The sequence below is a fragment of the Equus quagga genome, chromosome 3 (genome assembly GCF_021613505.1).
Source record: "Equus quagga isolate Etosha38 chromosome 3, UCLA_HA_Equagga_1.0, whole genome shotgun sequence".
Taxonomy (NCBI): domain Eukaryota; kingdom Metazoa; phylum Chordata; class Mammalia; order Perissodactyla; family Equidae; genus Equus; species Equus quagga.
In genome coordinates this window covers 5,539,791-5,549,473 of record NC_060269.1, presented here as the reverse complement: position 1 = coordinate 5,549,473, position 9,683 = coordinate 5,539,791, and positions in this window count along the sequence as shown.

Here is a 9,683-nt window from a genome sequence, read left to right as displayed (position 1 = left end):
TATAGTTTTAGCTCTTAAGTCTGTGATTCATTTTGTGTTAATTTTTTTATATGGTACAAGAAAGGGATCCAACTTCAATTTTTTGCATGTAGATTTCCAGTTATCCTGGCATCATTTGTTGAAAAGACTATTTTTCCCTGTTGAGTTGTCTTGGCACCCTTGTCAAAAATCAAAGGACCATAAATTTAAGAATTTATTTCTGGACTCAATTCTATTCCATTTATCTATATTTCTATCTTTATGGAAATACCACATTGTACTGATTACTCTAGCTGTGTAGTAAATTTTAAAAATGAGAAATATGAGTTCTACAACTTTGTTCTTATTTTTAAAGATTCTTTTGTCCATTCTGTGTCCCTGGTATTTCCATGTGAATTTTATGATCAGGTTGTCAATTTCTGCAAAGAGGCAAGCTGGGATTTCATAGGGATAGTGTTGACTCTGTAGATCAATTTGGGGAGTATTACCATTTTAACAATATGAAGTCTTCCAATCTATGAACCTGAGATGTCTTTCCATTTCTTTGAAGATTTAATTTTTTTCAACAATGTTTTATAGTTTTAGGCGTACAAGTCTTGGAGTTGTTTTATTAAATTTGTTCATAAGTACTTTATTTTTTTTAGATGGTTTTGGAATAGAATTGATTTTAACTTCATTTTCAGATTTTTCATTGCTAGTGTATAAAACTACAGTTGATTTTTTTATATTGATCTTATATCCTGCAACCTTGCTGAACTTAGTTCTAATTGTGTGTGTGTGTGTGTGTGTGTGTGTGTGTGTCTGTATTCCTTAGGATTTTCTTTACACAAGATCGTATCCTCTGATAATGAATATCATTTTACTTTTTCCTTTCCAGCCTGAGTGCCTTTCATTTCTTTTCCTTATCTAATTGCCCTCACTAGATTTCTGGTACAATGTTAAGGAAATTGGCAAGAGAGAGCGTCCTTGTCCTGTTCCTGATCTCAGGGAGAAAGCCTTCAGTCTTTTACCTATAAGTATGATGATAGCTGTTGGTGTTTCATAGGTGTTCTTTGAGGACAGACACAGATGCCAGGTTGAGGAAGTTCCCTTCAATTCCCAGCTTGTTGAATGTCTTATCATGAAAGGGTGTTGGATTTTGTTAAATGCTTCTTCTGCATACAAGGGGATGATCATTGGGTTTTGTCCTTATTCTGTTAACGTAGTATATTACATTAATTGATTTTTATATGTCAAAATAACCTTGCATTCCTGGATAAATTCCATTTGGCATTTATCATGGTCTTTAATCTTTTTTCTGTGTTGCCGAGTTTGGTTTGCTAGTATTTTGTTGAGGATCTTTGTATCTATATTCAGAAAGGATATTGGCCTGTAGTTTTGGGGTTATTTTTGTTTGTTTGATGTCTTTGCCTGGTTTTGGTAGCAGAAAATAATAATGACCTCGCAGAATGAACTGGAAAGTGTTCCCTCCTCTTCTAATTTTTGCAAGAGTTTGTGAAGGATTGGTGCTAATTTTTCTTTAAATGTTTGGTAGAATTCACTAAGGAAGCCGTCTGGTCCTGGCCTTTTCTTGGTGGGAAGTTTTTTATTACTAAATCAATCTCTTTGCTTGTTATAAGTCTATTCAGATTGTCTATTTCTCCTTGAGTCATTTTGATAGATTATGTTTTTCCAGGAATTTGTTCATTTCATTGAAGTTATCTAGTTTGTTGGCGCGCAGTTGTGCATAGTATTCTCTTATAATCTTTTTTACCTTTGTACGATTGGAGTGATGGCCCCTTTTTCATTCTTGATTTTGATAATTTATCTTCTCACTTTTTTCTTGGTCAGTCTAGCTAAAAGTTTGTTAATTTTTTTTGTTCTTTTCAAAGAACCAATTTTTTGTTCCATTGATTTCTTCAATTATTTTTTGATTCTCTATTTCACTTATTTCTACTCTGTTCCTTACTATTTCCTTTCCTCTAATTGCTCTGGGTTTAGTTTACTCTTCTTTTTCTAGTTTCCCAAGGTGAAGGCTTAGCTTGTGGATTTGAAAGCTTTCTTCTTTTTTTTTTTTAAGATTTTATTTTTTCCTCTTTCTCCCCTAAGCCCCGGTACATAGTTGTATATTCTTCGTTGTGGGTCCTTCTAGTTGTGGCATGTGGGACGCTGCCTCAGCGTGGTCTGATGAGCAGTGCCATGTCCGCGCCCAGGATTCGAACCAACGAAACACTGGGCCGCCTGCAGCGGAGCGCGCGAACTTAACCACTCAGCCACGGGGCCAGCCCAAAAGCTTTCTTCTTTTTAATGTAGACGTTCACAGTTATGAAGTTTCCCTCCAAAAACTGCTTTTGCTGCATCTTTTAAGTTTGGTGTGCTGTGTTTTTGCTTTCATTCACCTCAAAGTATTTTCTAATTTCTCTTTTACTTTCTCCTTTCATCCATTGGTTATGTAGGACTGTGTTGTTTAATTTCTGCATTCTTATGAATTCCCCAAATTTACTTTGTTTTTGATTTCTAATATAATTCCATTGTGGTTGGAGAACACACTTTGTCTGATTTCAATTCCTTTACATTTATTGAAGCTTGTTTTCTGGCCTAACATATGGCCAATCCTGAACAATGTTGCCTGTGCCCTTGAGAAGAATTACACTGTATTAAACTGTTGTTGGGTGCAGTGTCCTATGTATGTCTGTTAGGGGCATTCACTTTTAATAATTATCATTTTTGAAGCAAGAAAGGAAGTATTAGACTGAGAAAAATAAAGACAGCAACTTTTTGGTTGGGAGGAAAACTGACTATGTAAGTTACATGTATAGAAAACAAGAAAAGACTTATGAGTATTCTCTAAAATTGCCCTCATCCCCACCTCTGGGCCATACCCTTCCTTAAATTATAAGATCATATGCTTTTAATTAGACAAGCCTGTATCATTACAGAAAACAATGAGGATTCAAAGATACAGAATGAGGCTTTGCAATGGACAATCTTTTTTTTTTTCTCATAAAGTAACATACTCTAAAGATTATTTTAAAAATTAAATTGATACCTTCATAAAAGTTAAAATTCTCTCTAGGCATTTTAAAATACATAATGGAATATGACACATGGTTAAATTCACAGATAATATCTTTTAGGCTATGTGCTTGATCCTGCTTCATCAAAGAGATTTTTTTCTTCATGTCGTTTAGCTTCTCCCCTCAGTATCTATTCCCAATTTATTTGGGGGGAGGTGGAGATAGGGGAGTTCTTTTACTGTTTTTCACTTGGCCCTGGAAGTTCGATGTTTGATTTTCCTTGTTTTGATGATCATGAATATGACATTGGTCTCATTTACTAGGGCTATTATTTCATTTTTCCATCTCTTAGTTTTCCAATGGAGAAAAAAACATTGCCTATCTTTTTCTCCTGCAGGAATGTTGGAAAACAGAAGATTCCTTCCAGTCTCATGCTGCTATGTGATCACATTTACGACAATTGTCTTGTCTTCCCTTCTTTTTCAACTAAAATGCTCCATCCCTCTGTCCTTCCCTCCCTTAATTCTTCTTTCCTTTTTCCCTTTCTTCTTTAATTTTTTCCTTCTTTTCTTCCATCCAGTAACAATTGTTCACTCTTTCTATTAGCCTTAAAAATTTATTTTCCATAACATTCTCCCCTAGTTGTATAGTTTTTGAGGGGGAGAATGTGAAGGAACATTGTATTGGGGTTCTTTTCATTGAAAGTGAGAGAAATTCGATTTAACCTCGTTTAAATGTAGAGAAGATTTATAGGCTCTTGTATTTCAATGAGCCTATCAAGGGGATGCCTGAGGATAGGCAGCTAGATTCAGGGGTTTAAATAATGTTGTCAGTACTCTGTATCCATACTCTTTTAGCTCTGCTTATTTATGCTTGGTTTCTTTCCATAGGAAGAAAACAGCCCCAGGAGTCTGCTAGCATAGCAACCCCGACAGAAAGAGGACTTCTCCTCTCTAACATCTATATATGGTAGCCTCAGAATACATAGTAATTTGTTCTGCTTGGGTCAAGTGGTCACTCCTGAGCTTACCACTGTGATTGCGGGGATGGGGGACTACGGTGGGAGGCTGGGAGGTGGGGGAAGGAGGCACTGTGATTTTTAGTTCTATCAAGATCCCATGACTTTCTGATGATGAAAAACGCAACTTAAGAACCAGCTTCATCTTTGAATGAAAACATAAGGATCTTTTGGAATTGACAATGGAAATTCTTGAAACTGGAAGAAGAAACAGTTTTGAGGAGACAAACTTCTGCACCTTGGCAGAAGGAAAATTGTCACTGTCCATTCAGAGGACATGAGTCTTCCTCATGAGCCAGTACTGCCCTGTGAGTTCGCTGAGTGTGGCTCCAAAGGCGGAAGGCAGCTTTTTTTAATAATAGCTTTATTGAGATATAATTCATATGCCACAAAATTCACTCTTTTAAGGTATTACAATTTAGTTGGTTTCAGAATATTCACGGAGCTGTGCAACCATCATGATGACCTAATATTGGAACATTTTCATCACCTCAAAGGAAAAGCATTAGCTGTCACTTCCCATATCCTCTTCCCGAGCCTCTGGCAACCACTTACCTACTTTCTGTCTCTATAGATTTGCCTGTTCAGGACATTTCATATAAATAATTATACAATGTGTGGCCTTTTGTGACCAGCTTCTTTAACTTAGCATAATGTTTTCAAGGTTTGTCCATGTTAAAGTAGTATCATCACTTCATTCCTTTTTATGGTCGAATAGTATTCCATTGTATGGGTACACCACCTTTTGCTTATCCATTCATGGGGTGATGGACATTTGGGTTATTTCCACTATTTGGTTATTATGAATAATGATTCTATGAACATACACGAATGAGTTTTTGTGTGGACATATATTTTCAGTTCTCTTGGATATATTCTTAGGAGTGGAATTACTGGATCATTTGGTAACTTGATGTTTAACATCTGAGGGGCAAGGGAAATGAACTTTGATGGTTTATCAGTGGTGCATTCCAATGTGCCTACTTATCCCAACACAAAAGGGAAACACACTACTCCAGCTCTTTTTCCTTTGCCACAGGGAATAATGTGTTCCAAATACTGCCTATCATAATTTCTCCCATATCCTAAAAATTGTCAGAGCCAGAGTGCACTCTCTGAGGGTCAATCGAGTCCATGAGTCCGTTCTAAGCAAAGGACCCAGCCTGCAGCTTTTTATATGCTAAGGACAATGGGCGGGAAAGGAGCAGTGGGTAAAACGAAAATATAAACCAAAACAAAATCTGTAGTTCCATTTTCTATCATTCAGCGGTCAGTTCAGGAAATTCTCTGGATATTCGAAGCAGAAAAGGATTTAATTCAGGGAATTAGGCACTTACACATCATTAAAAGGGCTGGAGAAATAGAAGTGAGAGGGTCAGTGCTAGCTTTCTGGTTTCAAGGTTGCATATCACTGCCTTTCTGAACCAGAGCTCAGAAATGGCTGTCATCCAGAAGTCAGGAAACTTCTAATGTCACCTCAGAGCTTTCCTGCCCCATAGAGATGGTAAATACACAAAGACATGGAACTCAGAGGCTGCCAGCTCACGTCTGCCCCAGAAACTGCTTTCCCCAGCATTGTCCTGGAAAGGAAGAGTTCTCTTATAATCTTTCTCTCTTTTCCTTCCAAATCTCATACAAGTGCATATGATTGCTAGAACCTAAATCATGTGGAAACCTGGGAAGTGCAGTTGTTAGCATCCCAGCCTGGCCATACAGGAGAACAGGGACATGGGAGGTGATAGAAATGGTGGCTCAGTAACAGTAGACAATATCTAGCACCTCGTTAAATTAGATGATCTAAACTGCTGTGAGGTCATAAACATTTTATTTGTGTATGTAACAAATATGAATGTTTAAGAGATTTATAGTGGAACATCCAGTCAAAGTGCTGTCAGTTGCTGAAGTTAGTCAATGCCTCCTCACATGCTCCTTGCCCCTTTGGTCTCATCCTACTCCATTACCTCTCTGACTCAATTTTTCTTCAAATTCTTTTCTTAATCCACTCCTGAATCTAGGACAACTAGTACCTAAAACAAGGCCTGTCATATAACAGATGTTTTGTAAATATTAGTTATTTGAATGAATGAATGAAGCAAGGAAAGAAGGAAGGATGGAAGACCTTATCCAGTATTCTCCTTATTATCATTCCTTTCCCAAGCTTCTTTTCACTCTCAAAGGTTCTTCAGTTTCTATAACCTCAGGCAGGATTGCTTTAAGTCAGCAGCATCCTCCTCAATTATCAGTAGGGTGGCTGAAGAATGCCTATAGCATCTATTCACAAGTTTAAGTGATTCTCAGGTTAGGCAGTGATTCTGAACTGGGGCAATTTGGCCTCCCAGAGGACATTTAGCAATGTCTGGAGACATTTTTGGTCGGGGAAGGTGCTACTGGCAACTAGAGGATAGAGGCCAGGGATGCTGCTCAAGATTCTAGCATGTGCAGAGTCGCCCTCCACAACCAAGTATTAACAGGCCCCCGAAGCCAACAGTGCTGAGGTTGAGAAACCCTGGGGTAGAGTATAGAAGAAGAGAGAAAAAGGGAAAGAAATTGAATGCAAAAGGAGGGAAGGAGTAAAGATGAGGCCAAGCAGAGGCTGGCAAACTTTTTCTGTAAAGGACCCAGATGGTAATAATTTTAGGCTTTGTGGGCTATAAGATCTCTCTTGCAAACACTCAGTACTGCTCTTGTAGCAGAAGAGCAGCCATAATCAATACTCAAATGAATGTGTGCGGCTGTGTTCCAATAAAACTTTATTTAAGGACATTGACATTTCAATTTCATATAATTTTCACATGCCATAAACTATTATTCTTCTTTTGATTTTTTTCAACCATTTAAAAATGTAAAAACTATTTTTAGCTTGCCAGTCTTACAAAAATAGGCAGGCAGAAAAGTTTTTTAACCCTTGATAGAAGGAGGAGGAGGAGAAAGAACTAGAAATAAATAACTAGAGTAGAGCTCCATGTTAGCTTGGTGCTTATGTTAGGTTAGGCTAGATGATGCTGAGGAAGCAGACAACCTCAAAATATCAGTGATCTACAATCACAAGGAGTATCTCTCACTCACAATGTAGGTACACTATGTGCTGGCTAAGTTCTGTTCCGTATTGTTTTCATTCTGGAATTCAGGCTAATAGAGCAGCCTCTATCTGGAAAAGTGCTGGATCCAGTGACAGAAGGAAAATGGAGAGCATGGCAAACCACGTGCTGGCTCTGGACATTTCCGCCTGAAATCAACCTACCTCACTTTCACTCATATTTCACTAGGCAAAGCAAGTCATATACCCATGCTAGACTTCAATGGGGTGAAATAATGGAATTCTCCCCCAGGGAGGGGCAGTGACTATTTCTGAACAATAACGTAATCTGACATTGCTCATCCTTAGTGCCTTCTGTTGCTTAGGTTTAGTCACTCCTGAATCTGTTTCTTATATTCTCCAAACTAGTATCTTAAGTGGGGATTGGGAGATATCATTATAGTAACAACAACAGCAGCTAATGTTATTAATTTTTATTTCCCATACATGCATTTTTGCATTTAATCCTTACAAGAACACATTGAGGTAATAATTATTTTTTATTGTTATTATTTTTGCTATGGAAGATTTGCCCTGAGCTAACATTCCCTGCCAATCTTCCTCTTTTTGTATGTGAGCCACCACCGCATGGCCACTGACAGACAAGTGGTGTAGGTCCACACCTGGGAACCAAACCCAGGCACTTGAAGCAGAGCCTGCCAAACTTAACCACTAGGTCACTGGGGCTGGCCTGAGCTAGTAATTATTTTTTATCTCCACTTTATAGATGAGGAAACTGAACAATAGAGAGATTAAGGGCACTCAACTATCAAGCTGTTGAAATTCAAACCCAGGTCACTTGCATTTTAAAGCATGTGTTTCTACTCTAACATAGTGGTTACCAACATAAATTCTGGTGATAAACTGCCAGGGTTCAAGTCCTGGCTGGTGCTGGATAAACTATTATGGCCTTGGGCAAGTTCTGTAACTTCTCTGTCTCAGTTTCTCCATCTGTAAACTAGGGATAACAACAACAACTACTTTATGGGGCTTTTGTAGAGTTTAAATATAGAAATTAACATATGCAAGGTGCTGGTGTTTAAAACAGTGCTTGTTAAAAAAAAAAAGTTTGCCATTATTATTCTTATTCTTATTCTTAGGCAATGTTTTAGAAAGTTCCATGGGTAATTCTACTCGCCATCCTTCTGTACCCTCCTTATTCCCGAGCCCCTTTGAGAATTACTGTTCTAGATTTTTGTTCCCACTTTGCATTTATCTGTTTTGGGGCTAACTTCACGAACATGGAGGGTAAACGGCAGGAATACCACTATTTTAACCCAGCTCTGTCTCACTGCTTCTCAGACCGCCCTCTGCCATCAGTTTTACGTTCATGGTTTATTGTTTAAACTCCTAGTTTAAATTGATGTGGGTGCATAGCAATGATCTGGAATCCAGGATGCCTAGAGGGAAGCAGTGAAGCCGGCCCTGCTTTGTCCTACATGACCTTGCTGATCACTTCTTCCAGCTAATTCTTTATAGTTGATGCTTTTTCTGTGGTTTAATTTTGGAAACAACATACTGTTTTTTTCCCCTGTGAAAATTGTGACAAAACCAAACAAGCACAGTAGTAAACTCTTCTTGGTATAGACCTATATATTGGTCATCAGCCTTTTAAAAGTCAGATACTGTTGGAGAAGGGCCTGATGGGCTAGTGGAGTTAAATGACAAAGCGTGCACAGCTCCTTTTCATGTGCGGTAAAGAGAACTAAGCAATTCATTCTCAGTTTTAGTGCTTAAAATGGAATGAAACAGAAAGACATGGAATGAAACAGAATGACTTGTAGGCATGTTGAATCTGTTTTGTTTACCATCCCCCTCAAACATATTTTTCTTTTAAAAACTTACTTATTACAGAAAGCAGAAGGATAAACCATCTCACTTCCTTATCTGTCCACTTGAAACAATACAGAGACTTCAAGGACTGTTTTTCTTTTTGTTTTTTTTTTTTTGAGGAAGACTAACCCTGAGCTAACATCCATGCCCATCTTCCTCCACTTTATATGTGGGACGCCTACCACAGCATGGCTTGCCAAGCAGTGCCATGTCCACACCCAGGATCCGAACCAGGGAATCCCAGGCCGCCGAAGTGGAACATGCGCACTTAACCGCTGCGCCACCAGGCCAGCCCCATAAAGGGCTGGCTTTGATTGTGGTCAGCTTGAAGTTAGGGTGGTAATCCCCGTGAGGATGGTGGGTTTTTCCTAGTGATTTATGGTGTTACTATGTTTTTTCTTCTGAAGAAATTTAGAATAATATTTTTCAAGTTTTGGTCTGGAAATTTTTTCTTTTTTATTACTATTTTTTTCCCAGCTTCTATTTGAATGTGCCAGTTCCGCTGTGTGGATTGAGAAGCGCTAATTGAGAGACAGCAATAGGAGAGCGTATAAAGGTTTGACAGTACTTGGTTAGGGCACATTATTGTGTAAATAAAGTCAAAGCTAAGATTTCAGTTGTTCCCAAGTGCTTCCATTATCAGCACACTGATTTCAAATTATCTTATTCTTCTGAAGTTTCCAAATATAGATTTTTCTAGATAATCTAGCAGATTGGAATAGAGTAATTTACCATCTTTTATGCCTATTGGACTTATATTGTGGATCTGCTAGGCATCAAG